We start from the raw sequence: 23290 nt of genomic DNA on the forward strand, positions 1-23290 counted from the left end.
CCTTTCTGGGATGCCAGCAGGCAGGAAGGTGTGGGCAGGGAAAGAGAGAGAGTCCGTCTCCAGAGAGCTGTAAATCTCAGTCGACCTCCAAGGGAGGAAATCAAGTTGTGACCTGGCCGGCAAAGCTCCACCCATATCTTCTTACAGGTGCCAGGATGGCACAGAAAACGTAACTATCGCAATCTTCACCTGTGCTTCAAGTCCTACTCCCTTTCAACAAAAAGGTTGTATCAATTGCGTATGACAGGTTGTTAGTAAACCTTCCTGCAACTGTGTTCCCACATTCTTCATATACTGCTTCTCCGATGATTTGCTCAGCACACAGATTGAATAAGTGAGGTGAGAGGATACAATCCGATGCACACTTTCCTGATTGTAAACCATGCAGTGTGCCCCTGTTCTGTTTGAACGACTGCCTCCTGGCCCATGTATAGGAACCACGTGAGCACAATTCAATGCTCTAGGAGTCTCATCCTTCTAAATGTTATCCATAGCTTGTCATGATCCACAAAGTTGAATCCCTTTTCATTGTCAATGAAACGCAGATCCATCCGATGTCAGCAATAATATCCCTCATGCCAAGTTGTCGTCTGAGTCCCGCTTGAATTTCTGACAGCTCCCTGCTGCCTGTGAGATCAGTGGTATTATTCGATAGGCATGTTTAATACAGCATCCTCCAAACTTAACTTGTCGTCTTTCCCCCAAACCCAGCTCCCCTCGGGTACTCAGAAGCAGTCACTATGGATACCAGCTGCTACCCTGAGACTTGTAGTGCCCACTCCTTCCCTTCCCACACTACCTACTTTCTATATGTACTATGTGCCCTGGCCTGGCTCAGTTGCCACACATATTCCGACCGCCATCTCTTACCTCAAATATAGGCTAGTCCTCTGATCTTACAGTGTTTCTTTAATGAGTCCATTCTTATCAAGACTTCAAACCAGGGCAGCCCCAGTTCAGTCATGAAGGACAAAGCAGCACTGGAATGGATCCATATTTTTAAAATGTGGTTCTAAGTAAGAAAGATGTGGAGCTTATATTCATTAGTAGACAGGTAAACAGACCAACATTTAGAAGCCCGGGAGCTTTATATAAAAGCTGAGCCAAAATGTGTTCTGATAGAAACAACCAAGGGAAGTGTGGTACGGATGTGAGCATATTGCAGTCGCCTAATATTTCCAGGAAGAAGAAAGTAAGGGAGGGAGGGAGGGAGGGAAAGAGAGGGAAACAAATAGTATATTGTTCTCATTAAAGGTCTGGAAGCGTAGAAATAATTTAAGTTTGTGTTGTTAGTTTTCATCAAGTAATCTTATCCAATGTTCTGCTATGATCGATAGAAAATTCTCAAAGGAGAGGATGTGTGTATTGAAGCTCCTCTGTTAAGGCTCTTGACCATGTTTTGAATCCATCATTATACTTTCCTGCTTCCTCCTCATGTAGGAAGGTAAACTTTAAAATCCCACTTTAGAATACATGGCTCCTGTGGGAATTATGTATGTTAGAGACCAGTATTTATTTTTTAAAGCTTGTTTATTTCTTTGAACTCTTACAACATATTTTTAGAATTTGTCAAATACCATACCAGAACCGGGATCTATCTTCATGTAACTTACTCCTAATGCCTTTAATGAAATAAATTAAGTACAAGATCCCAATGACTGTGAAGACCAAGTTGGGTGGGGGGGGTGGGTGGGTGGGAAGGGGCGGTGTCTGTCCTATGAACACAACTTTTTAATATTGTTGCTAATTGACTTGGAATTAAAGTAGTTTTGCCCCATCCTCTGATTTGATTTCTAGTTTCTTAATTCTCAACCTCTGGCTGCATAAAGTATTACTTGGGAACTTTAGAAGCCCCTGATAGCTAAGCCACAACCCCCAGACTAATTGAATCAGAACACGAGAGTAGGAAGGAGCGTCCATGCTTTGAGAGCTTTCTCTGGTTGTGACAAAGAACCATCTTTGAGGACCACTGCTCCATAACCAGAGCTCCTCCCAACATCGCTGTGCATCAGAGCCACCTAGAGGACCTGGAACTTCAGAGGCCCAGATCCTATCCTAGTGCCACAAGCCTTATCTTAATTTAGTATCTCTCTAGATAATTTTGGTACATCCAAATTGAAAAGACTTATTCTGTTCTACTCAATACCTTTTAAAGATAGCCTCCTCCCTGGAGGATTGACAGCAGAGAAGAAGGCAGGGGGAGTCATCAGACAGTGTAACATATGACAAAATAATAATAATTTATGAATGATGAAGGGTTCATGAGGTGTGGGGAGGGAGAGGGAAAATGAGCAGCAGATATTAAGGGCTCAAGTAGAAGGCAAATGTTTTGCGAATGACGATGACAACAAATGTACAAATGTTCTTGGTACAATGGATGTATGTATGGATTGTGATAAGAATTGTACAAGCCCCCAATAAAATGATTTTTAAAAAAAGAGTTTTCGCTTAACTATGGTCTCTTCTCCAAACTAAGAAACAAACATTCTTACTGCTTTTAACTTGATTCCAATTCACAGCAACCCTACAGGACGGAATAGAACTGCCCCCGTGGGTTTCTGAGACGTAATATTTATGGAATGAGAAAGTCTCATCTTTCTCCCACGCAGCAGTGATTGTATTTAACTGCTGACCTTGCGGTTAGCACCCTAGCACCCGACCCACTACAAAAAAATAAATTATCCCCACCCCTAGAATTCAAAATGCTTTATTCCGAGGAATGAAAAAAAGTAGTGAAAGGCATGTACTCTACCCTGGTATGACAGAAGAAATGGGCATCAGTGGGCTTCCCCACTACGGACATGGATGGGGATCTCCTTAAGAAGCCGTGATAAGTCCACTGGCCACTGGACTCCATTTATCTCAAGTTTATGAAATTCTCATGATGATATCGCTTGAACAGTACCATCCATCTCAACTTGAGATTCCTTTATTTCATTTCCAAAATCACCAGGACTCATATCTTTGTTTGGCTACAACTATGTCCTCCACCATCATTCCCAAAGACTTGAACACGGTGGTCTTCTTGCACTGGGCTGGCTTCCACACCTGCCACCACTTCTCCCAGCTTAGCAAAGCTCTCTGCCCTGACAAAAGGACACCCCCGACTTCTTTAGGGCAGACCACCTGGAATTCACATATAGTACAACTCATTTCATAAGTTCATCATTTAGTTCTTTCCAGTTGGGTCTGCTGGCTTCAATGGCATTGATGTGAACCCCCAGGTTCACCCACTCACCAAATAGGATGGGTTTTGTTGCCCTGTTACTGTAATAATCACCTTGGTGCCAGTCATAGCCTCCTAGACCAGTGACAGACCCGTCTCACTCCCTGCATTCTCTTTGTAAACTTATCTGCATTGTCCTTGGTGTGGCTCCACAGCCTCACTTCCTTAGAGGAGAAGTTCTCTGTGAAGACCTCATATTGACTTTAGGCTTTGATTCCAGCCCCACAGATGCACAAAACTGCACTGTTGGGTGTCTTGAAAACTTGGTGACGATGGCAGATACCACAGCCCTTAACTGCAGTTATGACATTTTCTTTTTTTTTATCATTTTATTGGGGGATCATACAACTCATCACAATACATACATACATTGTGTAAAGCACATTTGTACATTCATTGCCCTCATCCCTCTCAAAACATTTGCTCTCCACTTAAGCCCGACATCAGCTCCTCATTTCCCCCCTCCCTTCCCGCTCCCCAGTCCCTCATGAACCCTTGATAATTTATAAATTATTATTTTGTCATATCTCACACTGTCCGACGTCTCCCTTCACCCACTTTTCTGTTATCCATCCCCCAGGGAGGTTTATATGTAGATCCTTGTAATCAGTTCCCCCTTTCCGCCCCACCCTCCATCCTCCCGGTGTCACCACTCTCACCACTGGTCCTGAAGAAATCATCGGCCCTGGATTCCCTGTGTTTCCGGTTCCTATCTGTACCAGTGTACATCCTCTGGTCTAGCCAGGTTTGTAAGGAGAATTGGGATCATGATAGTGGGTGGGGAGGAAGCATTTAGGAACTAGAGGAAAGTTGTATGTTTCATCATTACTACCCTGCATCCTGACTGGATCGTCTCTTCCCCGAGACCCTTCTGTAAGGGATGTCCAGTTGCCTACAGATGGGTTTTGGGTCCCCACTCTGCACACCCCCCCTCATTCACAATGATATGATTTTTTGTTCTTTGATGCCTGATATCTGATCCCTTCAAAACCTCGTGATCACACAGGTTGGTGTGCTTTTTCAATGTGGGCTTTATTGCTTCAGAGATAGATGGCCGCTTGTTTACCTTCAAGTCTTTAAGACCCCAGACACTATATCTTTTGATAGCTGGGTACCATCAGCTTTCTTCACCACATTTGCTTATGTACCCTCTTTGTCTTCAGAGATCGTGTCGGGAAGGTGAGTGGGGGTCCACTTGAGTGGAGGCCCAATGTCCATCTGCTACCTTACTACTAAATCTATAAGTATATGTGCATAAATCTATTTCCCCATCCTCATCCTCATATGTAAATGTTTACATATGTACATACATTCATTTAGACCTCTATAAATGTCCTTTGCCTCCTAGCTCTTTCCTCTATTTCCTTTTACTTTCCTCTTGTCCCACTATCATGCTCAGCCTTCATGAGTTTCAGTAATTCCTCTTGGTTACATTACCCTTGATCATGCCCTACCAGGCCTCCTACATCCTCCTCATCATCAATTTGGATCACTTGTTTTTCTGTTGTCCCTGAGTTTGTTAGCACCACTTCCTTTCCTCTGACCTCTCCCTCTCCCATGTTCCCCCCGTTGTTTTGTCCTTCAGATTGTTGTTCATCCAGCCTATCTATTTAGACAGACCTACGGAGATAATAGCATGCACAAAAACAAGACAGAGCAAAACCATGCAACCAAATAAAACAACAACACCAACAAGCCATGACAAAAACAAAACACAACAAGAAAGAAGAGCTTGTAGTTAGTTCAATAACTGTTTGTTGGCCTTTAGGAGTGTTTTCCAGTCGAGTTTGTTCAGTTGCCAAGCCCTGGCCCCAAAGTCTATTTTTGGTATTCCCTGGGGACTTGTTGCTTTGTTCCCCTTGCTGTTCCGTTCCACACCCTTAGTGTTTTGCCTTGGTGTGGTGGAATCAGATTGGGTGGAATTCCCACACTGTGTCTCCAGTGTTGTCCTCTGTAGGGCTATGGGTCAGTGAGGGATGTCGTGTCTTATAGTGGTGCCAGCCATATGGTCTTCTCTGTGGATTGGCTGCTCTGAGCAGGAATATTTTCCTCAAGGCTTGGTGGGCCAGGATGTGCTCCACTCTCTCTTCCTCCCACTTCATTTGCTTCTGTGTGCTCTGATCAGACATGTCCCTCTCCCAGAACTGCAGCTTCAGTGCTGTCCTCTGAAATAAACAGTTATGATATTTTCATCCATGACCCCCAGCAGGGTGCCATTCCTGAGCTCAAGGAATAGCTCGGTGGCCTGGTGAATCTGTAACCCTCATAGAAAGTGACCAACTTGATGGTCAGGGCATCGTCTGTTGCACTGTAGATGACATCACCCCCAGGCCATCCCTGTGCCTGGCACGGAGGTATGCACAGGCTGCACTAACCCTCCATCAGTGCTGCTGGAGAATTTGGACAGTGGTATCCAGATGTGGCATGTGAAGGCTGGAACTTTGGAGGTGGTTCTGCACCTGGACCTCACTCAGTGCTGAATTCATCCATCATCTGGCCCTCTCTCTAGCCCCAGGCAAGGCAATGCCAAACTTGATGGTTTTGCTCTCTCATATTCTGGCTGTGCAGACACCTCCAAGTGTCTTTCTCCTCTTCTCTCCAGGTAGCCAGGTTACCTGACTCTAACAGAGGAGACTCTGGCATAGCTCACAGTCCACCCTGCTTCTAAACCAGGGAATTGAAGGTGCCAAGTGAAACTTCTTAAATGATCTGCTTTGGTTCTCTGCCACATGGCAATGCTGGGGAAGGTGGTGGTGAGGGGGTTGATGCACAAGACTCAGACAGTGTTTTAACTAATAATTCACCTCCGCTGTCCTGAATAATTTCTGCAGGAAGATGATGTGAGGGGTTCCAGGAGCTGGTTTGGAGTTCACCTCTTAGGATTTATTTTTATGCCAGATTTCTCTTAAAATATTGGAAAATTTGCTAGCCCATGTTCTTAGCTTAGTCACCCTGGTGGCATATTGGGCTGCTAGCCACAAGGTTAGCAATTGAAACCCAGAAGTTACTTTTTGGGAGAAAGATGAGGCTGACTGCTTCCATAAAAATGTACATCCCTTGCATTATAGCACCTATGAAAATACACCTTTCCTCTGGTCCTTTAATGCTTCCCACCCCCCACTATCATGATTCCAGTTCTACCTTAAAAATCCAGCTAGACCAGAGCATGTACACTGGTACAGATAAGAGCTGGAAACACAGGGAATCTAGGACAGGTAAATCCCTCAGGACCAATAATGAGAGGAGCGATACCAGGAGGGTAAGGGGAAGGTGGAGGGAGAAAGGGGAAACGGATCACAATGATCTGCATATAACCCCCTTTCAGGAGAACAGATAACAGAAAAGTGGGTGATGGGAGACATTGGTCAGTGTAAGAAATGAAAAAAACAATAACAGCATAATTTATCAAGCGTACATGAGGGAGAGAGGGTGTGGGAAGATGAGGAAAAAATGAGGAGCTGATACCAAGGGCTCAAGTAGAAAGAAAATGTTTTGAAAATGATGATGACAACATATGTACAAATGTGCTTGGCACAATGGATGGATGGATGGATGGATGGATGGATGGATGGATGGATGGATGGATGGATGGATGGTGATAAGAGCTGCATGAGCCTCCAATAAAATGATTTTTTAATGTGGAGCCTTGGAAGCTCACAGAGTCAGCCCTCAGGCTTTGATGTCCTTGCTGCTCTGTTTTGCTCCCTTCGTGTTTGCTCTGGTGGGAGGGGTTTGGCGGGGCAGAGGGTCAGACAGGGCACAATACCCTCACTCTGTCTTCAGTGTTATCCCCTTTAACCCTGTGGGTCAGTGAGGGGGCATCCTGCCTCATGGTGGGGACAGTCCCCCAGTCTTCCTGTGCATTGGCTGCTCTGAGCAGGAATGTCGTCCTTAAGGCTTGGTGGCCCAGGATGTGGTTCTCTGTCTGTCTTTCCCTCTTAGTTTGCTTCCATGTGCTCTGGGCAGACCTGAAACTCTCCCAAGGCTGTGTCTTCATGCTGCCTTCTGTAGTGCATTCATCTGGGGAGGGGGTCGACTTAGCTGGGACTGGGGCTGGCCCCCTGCAGACCTTTCTGTTAGCTCACTGCTTCATCCCAGTATATTACCCTCAAGGCTTGGTGCCCTTTCTCGCCTTCCTGTGGAGACATGAATAATACCCTCTCCACGTGTGGGTTAGTGCCCTGTTCCCCTACTATCCGTAACACCCCCCCTCCCTTTCCCCTCCTTTTTAGATGGCTGCCATATGCATCCCTGGGTTGGGTCCGACCCCTGCCAAAGTGCCGGGACTTAGCCCTGGGAATTTGTGCATTTGGTGGCTTTTCCCCTATGCCCTTTGTGCTTTTTAAGCTTACCTCAGTGGACTCATGTTGTCCTTTTGTGCTTGGCTTACTTCACTTAGCATAATTTCCTCCAACTCTTCCCATGTGTCGATGTGCTTCATGAATTCACCATTGCTTTTTAGGGATGCATAGTACTCCATTGTATGTATATACCAGAGTTTTGTAATCCATTTTTCAGTTGATGGAAATTTAGGATATTTCCATTTCTTTGCAATTATAAATTGTGCTGTGATGAACACTGGAGCACAGATGTGTGGTTATGTGGGTATATGCCCAATAGGGGGATTGCTGAGTCATATGGTAGCTCAATTTCCATGTTTTAGGTATCATATTGCATTCCATAATGGCTACACACACCCACAGGACCAACAGCATGGATGTGAGTTTCTATCTCACCACATCCCCTCCAACACTTGTTGCTTTTTTTTTTTAATTGGGCTATCTTTTAGGGTGTTAGGTAGCATCTCATAGCTGTTTTAATTTGCATTTTCCTTATGGCTAATGATCAGGAACATTTTCCCATATGTTTGTAGACCATTTGGATTTCCGCCCTTATGAAAGTTCTGTTCGGGTCTTTTGCCTACCTTCTCGATGGGTTATTTGTTTGTTTCTTATTGTAGACTACCAGAGTATTGTAGGTTTTAGTAATAAGGCCTTTGCCTGAAGTGTCATTGCTAAAGATGTTTTCCCAGTCTGTGGGCTTTCTTATTACTCTCTTGCAAAGTCTTTCAAGGTATACAGATGCTTTATCGTCAGTATATCCCACTTGTCAATCTGTGCTTCCTCTGTGTTTGTGCCCTTCCCTATTTCCAATAGCCAATGTATTCCCTACACCAAAGTTATTAGGTTTGTCCCAATTCTCTCATTGATGGCCCTAATAATTTGGTATTTTACCTAAAGGTCTGTGATCCACCTTGAGTTAGTTTATTCTTGAACATGGAGTGAGGTAAGGGTCTTGCTTCATTCTTCTGTAGGTAGATACCCATTTTACCCAGCATCACTTGTTGAAGAGGGCATCCACTTCCCATTTGATATTTGGGGGGCCCTTATCAAAGATCAATTGTCTGTATGCTGGTGGTTTCCTTTCTGGGCTTTCGGTGCTTTTCCAGTGGTCTGAATATCTGTCATTATACCAGTATTATGCTGTTTTGGCCACTGTGGCTGTGTAGTAGGTGCTAAACTCACGTAGTGCAAGTCCTCTGACTTTCGCCTTCTTGAAGGGTTCTCTGCTAATTATGAACTTCTTCCCTCTCCCAATTATTTGAAGGACGACATTGTTATTTGTATCAGGATAGCATTACACTTGCATAGTTCCTTGGGCAGGACTGACATCTTTATTGTATTGAATTTTCTGATCTATGAGCATGGTATATCCTTCCATTTATGGACATTACTCTTGGTTTCTTGAAATAGTGTTCTTGTACAAATCTTTTGGGGGTTTTTGCTTAAGTATATCCCTAGATATTTCAATTTGTGCTTGGCTATTGTGATCTCCTCTTCTGTAGACCCATCCGATGTATATAGCAGTCCGATAAACTTCTGTTTGTTGACCTTGTATCCTGCCACTGTGCCATGTTCCACTATCACTTCCAGCACTCCTCGTATGGAGCTTTTGGGGTTTTCCATATATAAAATCATATCATCTGCGAATAACGATACTTTCACCTCTTCTTCCCCCAGACGACTACCTTTGATGTCTTTCCTTTGCCTTATGTTGTTAACTAGGACCTCAAGTATGATGTTAAATAGAAGTGGGAACAAGTAGCATCCTTATCTAATTCCCTTTTTCAGTGGGATTGTTTTCATCTTTTCTCCATTGACTACCATGTTGGCTGTTGAATTTTAATATATGGCTTGTATTATATTGAGGAATTTTCCTTCCATTTCTGTCTCCATGAGTGTCTTAAACAGCAGTGGGTGTTGGATATTGTTGAATGTTTTTTCTGCATCTATTGCTATTATCATGTGGTTTTATCCTTTTTCTTATCAATGTGATGAATAATATTGCTGATGGATTTTCAGATGTTGAACCATCCCTGTATCCCGAGAAGGAATCCCACTTGGTCATGGTGAATTATTCATTTCATAAACTTTGGTATTTTATTGACCAGTATTTTGTTACAGATTTTTGCACCAATTTTCATTAGAGATATCGGTCTTAGTCCTCAATTCTGGTGGGATCCTTGCTCACTTTAGGTATCAGTGTTATGCTAGCTTCATAAAAAGAGTTTGGGAGTTTGTTATCTTTTTCTATGCTCTGAAAGAGTTTGTGTAGGATCGATCTCAGTTCTTCCCTGAATGCTTGGTAGAATTCTCCTGTGATGCCATCTGGCTCATGAAATTTTTTAGTTGGTATTTTCTTGATAACCTTGTCTATTTCCTCTCGCTATGGGTCTGTTGACATTGTTGATGTCCATCTGGGATAGTCTAGGGAAGGATTGTTTTTCTAAGTATTTGTCCCTGTCTTCAAGGTTGTTCACTTCATGGGAGTGTAGGCCTTTGTAGTACTGTGTAATTAGCCTATTAATTTCATTAGGGTCTGTTGTAATTCCCCTTTTTTCATTCCTCAACAGGACTATTGATATTTGTTCCTTCCTTTCTTCAGTTAGGTTTGCCAGCAGTCTGCTGATTCTGTTAATCCTTTCAAAGAGCCAGCTTTTTGCTGTGTTGATTTTTTGCGTATAGTTTCTTATTTTCTCACTCATTTATTTCTTCCTAATTTTTATTATTTCTTTTCTTTTGCTTTTAGTAGGATCGTCCTGTTGACTCCACTCTAATTGCTGTAGGTTTTCTGCCAGCATATCAATCACAAGTCTCTTTTTTCAGGTGTGCATTTATTGCTGTCAAGCTTCCTCTGATGACTGCCTTTGCTGTGTCCCAGAGGTTTTGGTACATTGTATTCTCATTCTCATTGGTTTCTAAAAACTTCCTGATTTCGTCTCTGATCTGGGTCAATACCTACTCATTTTGCAGCAGAGAGGTATTCTTCCTCTAATTGTTTTTCCTTGTTTTCTTACTCCTCCTTTTGTTGATTTCCAGCCTTATGGTATAGTGGTCTGAGAGGGAAGTCTGAGTGACCTCTATGTGTGCCAGCATGTGGTCTATCTTTCACCATGTGCCTTGTAGGCTTGAGAATAGATATGACTAAGTCACCAGAAACCGTAGAACCTTATCAAAATGAAAAGCTCTTTAAATAAAGAAAACGCAAGTTAATGAAATTCAAAATGGAATAGGAAAACGCAATTTTTGAAATGAGAAATAAGAAGATTATTTTTGCTGATGCTGACTCTACAAAGCAGGGTGGAACTGCCACTGTGAGTTTAAAAAAAGAACAGAAACTCTCACATTGTTTAATGAAGTAATCACAACATTAATAACTAAACCCTGATAGCATCTGTGGTAATTACATAATTTCATGTCAACTTCATATATAAAAGTGTAGGGTGGAGCATAGTCTGTGATGATATATCCCGGTGGGCGTGGCCTTCACATAAGGTGGGCCCTGGAAACCTGCCCCCTTTCTGTCTCTGCCTTTACCTTTCCTGCTGGTGGATTCTGTGATGTGGGCCACTGCCCATGGACCCACAAGACTGCACCCACTGGCCTGTGATGTTCCTGTATTCTGCACCATTGCCTGTGACTGCATAAATCTGAAGATGAATTTATGGACTAGTGTTGAACTTATGGACTTGATTTGGACTGGGATGGTATGTTTTCTTGATATATAATGACTTCTTGATATAAATCTCTCTTACACATATATCAGTGTCACTGGATTTGTTTCCTTAATCAGCCCAAACTGACATAACATCTAAAAAGGAAAATGACAGGCCAATGTTGTGACTATCAATGTGAAAGTTTTCAATAGAGTATTAGTAAATGAAATTTAAACAGTTAAAAATATATATCATATCAAGTAAAATTTATTCTGGTAATGACAAGAGTTCAGTATTATAAAATCCATTCGTTTGCTTCATCATTTAGTTCAATCATAGTTATTAAAATCATATGACCATCTCTATAGCTAAGTAAAGACATGTCGAGATTCAACACATTATTTTTCATTCAAAAAAAGGAAAACACAATAATCAAGAGATAATTCCTTAACATTAGACAACTAGTTGTTGTTGCCTCCTTATACACTAGATCAGGAAGTACACAGAACTACCTTGAAATATCTTTCCCCCAAAAGTTGCACCTGAGTATCCAAACTATTAAATCTATAGGAAATATGAGGTAGGGCACTTTAAGTGAAAGGATACCACAAATCCAGAATGGAGGACATTCTATTGGACAATGGAGCAAAATACTGTCCACCCCAAGACCATCCTCACCGTTGGGTATTGAGCCCATCCACTGTGTCAGTCCATCTCCAGGGTCTTCTTCCCTCTTTGTTTGTTTTAGCAAAAGGGAGGAAATTTATTGGAGCCCATACAGGAAACCCTAAAGGGGCCAGGCATGCCATTCACTGTCCCCGCATGTCCAAGGGGGACGGACTAAAGGGGCCAGGCATGCCATTCGCTGTCCCCGCATGTCCAAGGGGGACGGACTAAAGGGGCCAGGCATGCCATTCACTGTCCCCGCATGTCCAAGGGGGACGGACTAAAGGGGCCAGGCATGCCATTCACTGTCCCCGCATGTCCAAGGGGGACGGACTCCTCTAGAGCCAAGCCTTCCTGATGCTTTTCTCCTTGACCAAGAATAACGTCCCTTTGCAGAGACTTGTTTCTTCTGATAACATGCTCAACGTTCATGAGATGGTTTCTCATCATCTTTGCTTCTAAGGTGGATTCTGGCTATACTTCTTACAAGACAGATTTGCTTGTTCTTTTGGCAGTCCATGGTATTTTCATTATTGTTTGCCAGGACCCTAATTCACATTCATCATTTCCTCAGTCTTTTTCATACACTGCCCACCTTTTGTATGCAACTCAAATAGCAGGACTTGGATCAGGGGACTTTAGTCTTCAGGCTAACATCTTTGCTCTTTAACAATTTTAAATGCTCTTGTGCAGCAAGTTTTCCCCAAGGCAATATGTCTTGATCTCTTTCCTGCTGTTTCCATGAACACTGATTCTGTATCCAAGCAAGATGAAATCCTTGATAATGTCAATGTTTCTCCCAGTTATCATGGCGTTATCTGCTGGGTCAGTTGTCAGGATGTTTGCTCTCTAAATTAAAGTATAATCTACTCTGAAGCCTGAAATCCTGGATTTCATCGGCAAATGCTTCAAGTCTTCCTCATTTCTAGGTTGTTTTATGTCCACATCGCAGGTTGGTAGTAAGCCCAATCCTGGTGCTTCATTCTTCTTCACATGGTCCAGTTTTGCAGAGGATTTTTTTTTCTCAGTATACAGTCTGAATACACATGGTGAGAGGTTACTACCCGACTCACACCTTTCTAGATTTTAAACATTTGCTCTGTTCAAATGACTACCTCTTGGTATGTTAGCATAATGAAGTGTTCTGGAATTCCCATTCTTCTGATGCTATCCATAATTTGTTATGATCCACACAGTCCAATGCCTTTGCATAATCAATAAAACACAAGTACACATCTTTCTCATATTCTCCACTTTCAACGAAGATCCATCTGACATCAGCAATGATATCCCTTGTTCCATGTCCTCTTCTGAATCCAGCCTGAACCTCTAAAAGTGTTTCTTCATTATAGCAACCTAAAATTATATTAGCTTTATTGGCAGTCCCACTAATCCCTATTTGCTATACACTCTATTAAGCCACATACACTGCAATCCTGTATTTATTCCAGTGTATAGAAGCTCCATTATTCTCCAGTGTTTCCACTAAATAAATCATCACACTAACAAGTCCCATATGGTACAATACAAATGTGCAAACGAGGTCCTACTGGAGAGTAGTTATATAGCAATTATAGCTGTAAAGGATGACTCCTTCGTGTGTCCTAATTTTTCAGGTAATGTTGTTGCTACAATGAAGAAATATTTCTAGAATAAGTAAATAGTTCCATTCTGCTCTGAAGTGAGTAGACCAAACTTGGATTATTGTAGCCGACTTTGAGAAGTAACCCTTAAATAAATTCAGAGAAAGGCAATACTAAACTGGATTTAAGGATTGAATTACAGCCTCCTCAAATAAGGGGGTAAAGCCTGCCCTGTGTGCCTGTGGTTCTAATCCCATTTGGGAATTGCTTGTCTTTGTTATGTTAATGGGGCAGGGCTAGTATACTTAGAGTCAATTTCTTTTGAGAGAGAAAAGCAAAGAAGAAAGATAAGGGAAGATTGAAGGAACTCTCCAAGGCTCTCAGAAACTGAGGAGACAAGGACTGGGCACACAGAGAGAGTCTTCCCCTAGAGCAGTGGTTCTCAACCTTCCTCATGCCACGACCCTTTATGTTGTCGTGACCCCCGACCATAACATTATTTTCATTGCTACTTCAAAACTGTAATTTTACTACTGTTATGTATCATAATGTAAATATCTGATATGCAGGATGTATTTTCATCATTAAAAATTGAACATAATTAAAGCATAGTGATTAATCACACAAAAATATGTAATTATGATTCATGAAGTGTAGTTTTACCTCCAATACTGCTGCTTTCAACAAAACAACTGCTTTCTACACAGTAGCTGCTCTCTACAGAGTAGTTGCTCTCTACACATGTATGACCGGTCTGCATAAATACATTATGGCACCAACCCCGTCACATACACTTGTATTTGTACAGGGTGTATGTGACGGGGTTGGTGTGATGAGGTCATCCATTGGGCTGGGTACTCATATGTGGGCGTATCTGCATGTGGGCAGACCAGCTAGAGGAGTCGTGTCTCGGTTCCCAAGACCATAGGAAACACATGTTCTCCCATGGTCTTAGGTGACCCCTGTGAAAGGGTCATTCAACCCCCAAGGGGGTCGCGACCCACAGGTTGAGAACCACTGCCCTAGAGTCTGCACCTTGAATTCTGACTTCTAGTCTTCTAAAATTTTTGTTTGTTATGGCATCCACTTGTGCCGTCTCTGCTTTTCGCAGCACTAGGAAACTAAGACAGGTAAGGGTCTAGAAATGATCAGCTTTGGGAAATGCTCAATGACAATAGGGTTGCAAACTGTAGATAGTTTAAGTACATCATGCTGAAGGTATAGACTCGATCAGAACTATTAGTGGGGATATTAAAAAGGTCAGTTTGGGCTTTGAATGTGGAAAGGCTGGCTGTTCTTGCCTGATATATGCATACCAACTCAAAGTAGTCCCATATAGGATTTTCAAAGTTATAAATCTTGATGTGAACACACAGCTTCATCTCTCCCCCAAGGAGCTGCTGGTGGGTTTGAAGTGATGACCTTATAATTAGCAATACAACACTTACCAGTCAGTGCCAATATTCAGGCCATTTCTCAGGGTTGTATTTGAGAAATCTGGAGGAATCATTTAGATGAATAATATTGAGAAATTGAGGCCTCCCTCTGGTAAAATCGCAAGCTTGCTCACCACTTGCTACGAAAGTGGAGGATTTGCCAAGTTCAACATTCTCAAACAAAGTCACAAACTGCATGTGCTTGTCTGTGCTGCCCCCATGGGACTGGAAGGCAAAGGGAACGCTCTTAACCTCCCTGGCGGTAATCGCAAGTGTGGCTCAGGGTAAATGTTAACTGTGTAGTAAAGTTTAGCATACCTGGAATGTCTACTAGAGTGATTAAAATGAGTAATTTCTTAAGAATTACAGCCCCACAATATAAAACAACAAATTTTATGCAAAACAATATACTGCTTTGGGTTCAAAATTACTGACATAATTAGACCGCCAGTGAGGTATTAAGCATAATACTCCTGGTGCTTGCTGATAATGAGAAATAGGGTTGTTTTTCTTTCTGTGTATGGAGTACGACTCTCACACCTTCTGCAAACTTCTATAAACAATAGTAGTCTAACTTATTAGCTAGCAACTAGGTTGAAATAGGTAAATTCCTGACCCAGCAATGGAGAAGTGCTTTAGTTAATGGGTCCCCTACCCAGGGCGCTCTACAGTGAATGGACAAGCCTCTCGTAAGGATGCCACATCAACTAGCTGCTGTAGAGATACTCGCAACTCACAGAGCCTGTGTCATCAGGTCAGAGTGGCACACTGCTGTTTTCAATGGTTGCCGTTGCTTTTGAAGTAGATTGCCAGACTTTTCTTCTAAAATGCCTTGGGTGGACTAGAAGGTCCGTCTTTTCCGGTAGAAGCTGAGCATGTTACCTTTGCCAGGGACTCCCGAGTGCCGTATAAGCACACGAAATAATGAATCCACAGACGTGCAGTTTTCCTTGGTCTTTCAAAGTCGTTCCAAACCCATACATCCTATCCTATTGTTCTTGTTAGGAGCTATAGTAAATGGGTTTGGACTTTCCTATAAAACACCAGAAGACTGTTATGACTTACCTTCAAGGGAAGAATATTGCTGGGTCCCTTCAGGTTGGACCGCTAGGTAACTCCTAGATAAACATGCCCTTAATACCAATTTCAATGCCCCAGCTTCCACCCAATGTCTTTATATATCCTTCCTGTTCGAAATCATTGATTTCAGGTTAAGGGAAATGCACAATTATTATGCCAAGATTTTATTCACCCTAAATGCCTGGGCGTTGTGGTTAGGTGCCGCCCAGTCTGCTCCGACTCAGAGTGACCCTATCGATCGATGTACAACAGGAAGAAACACCTCGGGCTCCTTTGCCCTCCTCACAGTTGAGCCTTTGCTGAGTCCGTTGAAGGCCCCTGAGAAGCTCAAATGTGAGGCCTTATTCACTGCCTGACAGCACACATTCTGCCTTTTTCTAATGTGTTAAGCGTTTCTGACGCATTTTATTGGAAACCCATACACTTCCATTTCATTAGCAGTAAGAAGACTTCAGCATTTAAAGCAAGCAGATGAGCGGGCTTAAGAAAGTCCATGGAAAATCTCCACGGTCTTTTCATTTCCTCTTCCTGTGAATCTTAATTTTTTTTGTGTGCAAGATCCCTCTAATGTGCCCATGTTGAAAGCCTCTGGCGGTGTTTATCAAACGTTTGAGAAGCTGTGTTAAAATGTCATCTGATATGCCGAAGAAACAGTGGGATTCCGCTCGGGATCAATGTCTGGCCTTCACTGAATGCAAAGCTTTTGTGCTTTCTTTGTCTTTTGTCTTGTCCTTTGCAAACGTCCTGTGTGTTATGCACGGTTATCCACTCGGTGGCAGCACATCCTCAAGAATGCATGCTGTTTCTAGTCCGGGTCTCCCGCGCCCCCGCCCCCACCCCCCTTACACCCCTCCCCCCACCCCCACCCCCCGCCCCGGCAGCCTACCTGATTTTAAAATGTCAGACTTCTATCTAAAAAACGACCATTGTATGAAGCATTAAAACACCCTGTTGTCTGCGCAGGAGAGGGGAAATGGAGCAAACCGTCTGCCCCATTGGCACGTGGAACACAATGGCCTGTTTGTTGGTGGAAAAAGAAGGGGACTGATTTCTAGGTCTGGGGAAGGACTGAAAATGCTTTTGGGGACCTGGGGAGGGGTTTTGGGGCATTCAACGGGTAGACCACATTGACCAGGGATTCTGACTGCATCCGGTGGGACCAGGCCCCGTGTCGTGGTGCATTGGGACATTGAATCGTGGATCTTCAAGGCACACAGCAGGCTCCAGAGGCTGCACCAATGAGAGCCCACGTGGGAATTCCATTGGGTGGATGGGATTCTACCTCAGAGGCACCTAGAACTTGAGGACTTAAGCCAGAAAATTCAAAGTGTCTGAGGAAGCAGGAGACAGCTGTTGGTAGGCAGACACATAATTCTTACTACATCAATGCCGTAGATGTTGTATTAAGATATGTATTATTCTGGCACACCTGTGGAGATTATTCTACCATCATTTGCTTTTGATTTATTCATATAAGGGTATACCTCAGAGGTGCTTTGGAGTGAGGGATTACCCTTTTGAAGTTGTGAAATAAGTGGTTCTGTTTTTTGGTAAATGAAACCCAGGATTGATGAACCCATAGTGACAGCAAGTAGACCCAGAGAGTCAGGAGGGGGTGCGGTGGAGAAAGGTGGTAAAGGGGAGATGACGTCAGGGTACCCAGAAAGAAAGAGGATGTTTGGGAACTGATTATAGAAGCAATGGTACAGATCTGCTTCAAAAGATTGAATGACTGATGACATGACATTTGGGTTAGTTCCCAAGAAAGAATAAACTAAAAGACCAAAAAACAAACAAACAAGCACAGACCCAGGAATGATTTGGGGCTCACACTGAATCCCAGCTCCAACTTAAATTAATTAGTTCTTACATCATGGTCCTGCTCAATACTCCCCTCCAGGAAGGGAACACGGAGGAGATGGGTGTTATAGCAAAATATGGTGAAGAAATTAGATCATGCTCAGCTCTCACATAAAATAGCATCTGGGTCTCAGATAAATTAGAGTCTTAAAGGCTTGTCTCCAAACAAGTAACCATCTAAGTGAGGTGTCAATTAAGTCCACGTGGAAGAAGAGCACCATCATCAGTCACGGAAGGATACAATCGGAAGTTGGAGGGATCGTATCCGAGCCAAAAGTCTGAGCATCTGGTTTGCCAGATTCACCAGGCTATAGATGACAGCGGGAGCCCAAGATGCATTGGGATAACGACACAGGAAATCCGCCTCCGGCGAACTCCTATCCACAACTGAGGGAGGGAGAAATGGTCACTAAAGGGAGTGCATCGGTGAGTAGAGGACAGAAGGTCAAAGACAGAAGCCTGACGCGAACAGTTAAAACATGTCATCAGATTTTCCCTAACATGCATACTGGACCTGATCAGGTTTCCAAAATCTAACGTTTTAGGGGTTGTATTGTTTGGTTTGGTTTTTGGTTGTACACAATAGGGGAGATCTCAGGAGTGTTATATCATTGGGAGTCACCCTCCTGAGGTTACACTATATATATATTTTTTCATTTTGTAGGGTGTGAAAACAAGACTGATTAATCTATAGAGTTGGCAAAAGCAATCGGGGTTTTGGGGGGAGGGGGCACAGAGGTGGTGGCAGGGTGAAGGGGTGGTGCCATCAAGGGGTCCATAGAGAAAAAGAATGTTTGGAAACTGGACGTGATTGCATTATGCAGTGATTTGATATATGTATTAGTCCCAATGAATAACAAATTTTTAAAAAAGCACCACTGTTGTCTGGATGCACCTTTCTGCCTGGAGATGGCTGCAGAGATTTTAATGAAGCTCTTAAGCAGGGTGTGCATATCAAGTATGACGAGACTTGTGTAGCAAGAGCAAACTCACGAAAATATAGACATCTTAAATAGAAAGGAAAGCCATAAATTATTAATATGATAGCTGTATTAGATGGTAGAACTACGAAAGCTTTTTTTACTCCTTTTTAATTCAATTTAATTTTTTGACATTTCTCTTCAGTGAATTACACTTTTCCCCTTCCTAGATAAATAAGAATCCAGTTTCTCTCCTATATCCCTCTACTACTAATTCCCCTGCATTATTGTTAGCGGCTGTTGAATTGAAGAAATTGTGCCTGGTCCTATGCCATCTTCATGAGCACTGTGTTATGGTTGTGACCATTGTGTGGCTATCATGTCAGTTCATCTCACTCATGGCTACCCTGCTTCCTCTTGACTCCCCCCTGTACCAAGCATGTTGTATTTCCCCAGCAATTGCTATTTCCTCTTAATGAGTGCAAAGTAAGCAAGCCAAAGTCTGGCCATTCTTGCTTCTAAGATGCATTCTGGTTAGATTTTAGTAAAATTAATTCTCTGGCAGTCCATGATATATCATCCATAGTCTTTGCCAACACCATGATGTGGAAGAAAGGTATTTAATAATATTCTGAGTTTTCCTTGAGGCTCCATATGGCTCTGGTTACTGCAGAGAATGATGTGAAGCTTGGTTCATGGTTTAAACTATTTTTTAAAATAAACTCTTAATTTGGACATTTTTTTTAGATTTACAGACGATTGTCAATATAGTACTAAGATGTCCCTTATGTCCCATTCTCAGCTTTTCCTATGATCACCATCTTAAAATTAGTGTGGTATATTTATTGTAATTAGATTTTGCTTGTTTTCATCTAACAAACAGGGCATTGCAAGCCAATGGATTTCAACTCATAGTGACCCTGTGGGACAGAGTAGAACTGGACAGCCATGAAAGTGGCCTGCCACATCTTCCCCCATGTAGTAGCTGATGGATTTGAACGGTCAAACTTCTGGGTAGCAGGTGAGCACTTACCCTGTGTGCCACCAGGATCCTGGAACATAAAAACGACCCTAGAGAAGCATTTTGTAGGATGTCCATGAACGGGGATTTGTGTGATATTTTCCCCAGTGATCAGACTGGGTGTCTGGATGTGGGGAGAAGACCACAGAGGTAATGTGCCATTTTCATCACACCATATTGAGGGTGCTTAGTATCAGCTGATGTTAATAACTTTGCTGGGGTGGTGCTTTGTGGCCCCCTCCACTGAAAAGCATTCTTTTACTCCCCCTCTTCGTTCTGAATTGTAAAGACGGAAGTCGCCATGTGCAGATCCCACTTGCTGAGTGTGGAGTGGACTTGTGTTCTGCTTTTGAGAGGACAGAATACAGATCATCCGGCATTTGCCTGCATGGAAGATGGGTTTCTTCTCTGCATTTACTTATTTCAAGATGGACTAATGGATGTTTATTTTACACTTTGGATTGTCATCAATACTTACTTTTCTTTTTCAAGTTGGCCATTGGGTGCTCTTTCAGTTTTGCTCCTGTGTTCCTTTAATATACTGCCGTGTGTGTGTGTGTGTGTGTGTGTGTGTGTGTGTTTAAGCACCACTCTACTTTCTTGGACTACAACATCCTCTAAGATCATCTTGTTTATTCACCACTCTGGCCTTACAATTGCCTTATCCTTTCAAACACTCAATTATAACGATTCACAATAAAAACTACTGGGTGTCTTGTGCACTTTGTCTCTTCCTTGTTTGGGGGATGTTATTGTTGTTGGGTGCCACCCACTTGGTTCCCCTTCCTGGTAACCCTATGGGACAGAAGACACCTGCTCCATGGGACTTACAGGGGCCTGGTCTTGTGCCGTCTCACGGCCGTTGCAGCCACTCGCGGAGGGACTTTCTCTTTCTTGGCTCACCTCTCCCAGGCTGGGCACCTTTTTCCAGGGACTGGTCCTTCCTGAAAACATGTCCAAAGTCTGTGAAAGCAAACCTTCAACACCTCTGCTTGTAAGGAGCATTCTGGCTGTACTTCTTCCAGGACAGGTTTGTTTGTTCTTCTGTCGCCTCTTGCTTATTATTTTTCTTTATTCTTCAGCTCTCTTTTTACTTAGATCTTGTTATTTGATTGAGAAAATTAGACAAGTGTGTATAATATTGAAATCCCATTGATTAAGCCTATGATTTGGTTAAAAGGAATTCTGGTGGCAAAATAATGAAGTGTTCGATTGCTAACCCAAAGTGATTTAAAGCCATGAGCAACTCCAGGGGGAAAGATGTGATCACCGCTTCCACCGAGATTTCCGGTCTCAGAGACACTCGGGGAAGTTCTTCTTTTCCTAGAGGGTTGCTCTCCATCAGCATGGACTCGGACTTTTGATTACAAAGATTCACAATAAAAACTATAGGGGGTCTTATGTTTTGTCTGTTCCTTGTGCTGGGAATATTGTTGCTGTTGTTTGGTGCCACCCCCCGCTGGCTCCCCTTCCTAGCAACAGGTTTGGTTGTTGGATAGGCTGAAAATATAAACACCGATGACAGCATCCACCCAGTAAGATCTGTTCACTCTGCAGTACCCACCATGGATGTGGCACCAGCGAGGTGGGAGGGTCAAGGATGCTTCTGGAGGGAACTCGGGCTGGGTTAAGCCATTTCTAGAAACATTTAGCAGGAGAGCAATGACAACAGCAGCAGAAAGAAGACTGGTCAGAACCAGAAAGGCTCCTCCGACTCTGAGTTCAAATTCTCTTACCACACATGCACACGCTCCCTTCGATAAGCCTTTTTACATTGCGACTCTCCAAACAGTTGTGAGTGCAAGTAGGATTGTCCAGCAAAACAGATTCCTACATAAATGAATATTCAAAATATCCAATAACATAACTGTAGGAGGTTTTAGATGTCAACAAGTGACTGTGTATACATACACATACACATACGCGATCCAGTATAAAGTCAAGAATGTTTGATGTGGAATGACCTCAGCGATTATCTATGGAAGGTTTTAGAATCTCTCCAGGCACCAATTCTGAGACTCTCAGAGACCCAATGTCCTTCCCATCACAGCACAGTGAGTGGTGCCGAACTCGAGACCCTTGACCTTCACATCGGACCTCTTCCCATGCCACGGAGCTTTGGCGCACAATCATTTATTCATGCCATCATCACATTCATTCATTCATTCATTCAACAAAGATGATGTTGAAGAGTTGTGCTACAGATGGTGGGAACAAATTCTGCTTCAAGGAACTGAATCTAAAATTGGGTCAACTGCCACCAGGTGGCATAAGGCCCTAAATTGGCAAGGACATTTGTAAGTAATTTGCAGATAAGCATTCAAGTTTTTTCTCTAGACCAATTTAAATTTATGTTTCAGATGGTGAACCCTGGTCTGAATGGGCAACCCAAAGGCGTCAGTGTCCCTCACAGGCTCACCTGTCCACAAGCGCTCTCGCACAAGTCTTCGTTTTTCTCTTCCATTTTGTCTTTTGCTTTCTGAGTCACTGCTTTTTTAGAATGGCTCCTTCTCTCACCTTTAGTTCTGTGATGAAAAGCCTCCAATTTTGAAATATTAGGGGGAAACAAACAAACTCCAAACAACACGGGCCAGGTTCAGTCCACTGCAAGCTTGCTGCTGAGTCTTTTGAACCTGATTCCTGCTCATCTCTTTCCATGAAATTCTGTTTCTTTTCATTGTCACCCTGGGGACCTCCACCCGGCACAGACATGGCCTGTGAAGCAGTCTTATTTTGTGACGTCGGGGTTCTCGGGAAAGAAATTGGTCCTTGTGTTAGGCCTGAAGGTCATTCAAATAGTTTATGTGGATCCAGAGTAAAAAATATTTGGCATGATAAAGTGAAATCATTTGGTACTTCTCAAAGCCTGATGATTTTAGAGATTTGATGTCTTGAACTCGTCGATGATAATATTTGGAAGTCAGGAATCAGATTTGTAAGGCTCTTGAATGACATGCAAGGAAGTTAGGATTTTATCACGTCACATTAAGTCGTTATTGTATGATTTGTGGAAAGGAACGGCATGGGCAGATTTGCATTTCTGAAAGATTGTCTGTTGAGTGTGTGTGGCATGGTTTGGAGAGAAGGGGACCCCACATACTCAGCAGCCAGTTAGCAAATGAGCATTAGAGCCTGGGTTAGGATGCTAAGGACTGAACCCAGGGAACAACTGTGTTGAATTCAGGAATGAGGGGAAGGATCTGAGATATTCAAGAAAAATTATGAAGACTGAGACATGGGAGTGTGGAGAGGGCTGGGAGGCTACCAGGTTGTTGGCTTAGGTAACTAAGTGAAGGGAGATGCCTTGGGATGGAAGAATTGGGATGGAAGATACAGCAGACAGAATAGTATTTCTATGTCGTGGTGCTTGTAGTGAATGTCTTGATTTTACCTTATGATATAGTGCCTCGTTACTTACACTAATCAATTTGGTACACTGCACAAAGTTTAGGAAGAGAGATCTCATTTAAAAAACAAACAAATAAAAACCACTTCTTCATAA

The 23290-nt window shown here is 42.9% G+C and overlaps 1 pseudogene; it reads right to left on the reverse strand.

Moving 5' to 3' along the window:
* Positions 1 to 2946: 2946 nt before the first annotated feature.
* LOC142460922 (ketimine reductase mu-crystallin pseudogene) lies at positions 2947 to 22252 on the reverse strand (annotated as a pseudogene).
* Positions 22253 to 23290: the final 1038 nt, after the last annotated feature.

The sequence above is a fragment of the Tenrec ecaudatus genome, chromosome 11 (assembly GCF_050624435.1).
Source record: "Tenrec ecaudatus isolate mTenEca1 chromosome 11, mTenEca1.hap1, whole genome shotgun sequence".
NCBI lineage: Eukaryota > Metazoa > Chordata > Mammalia > Afrosoricida > Tenrecidae > Tenrec > Tenrec ecaudatus.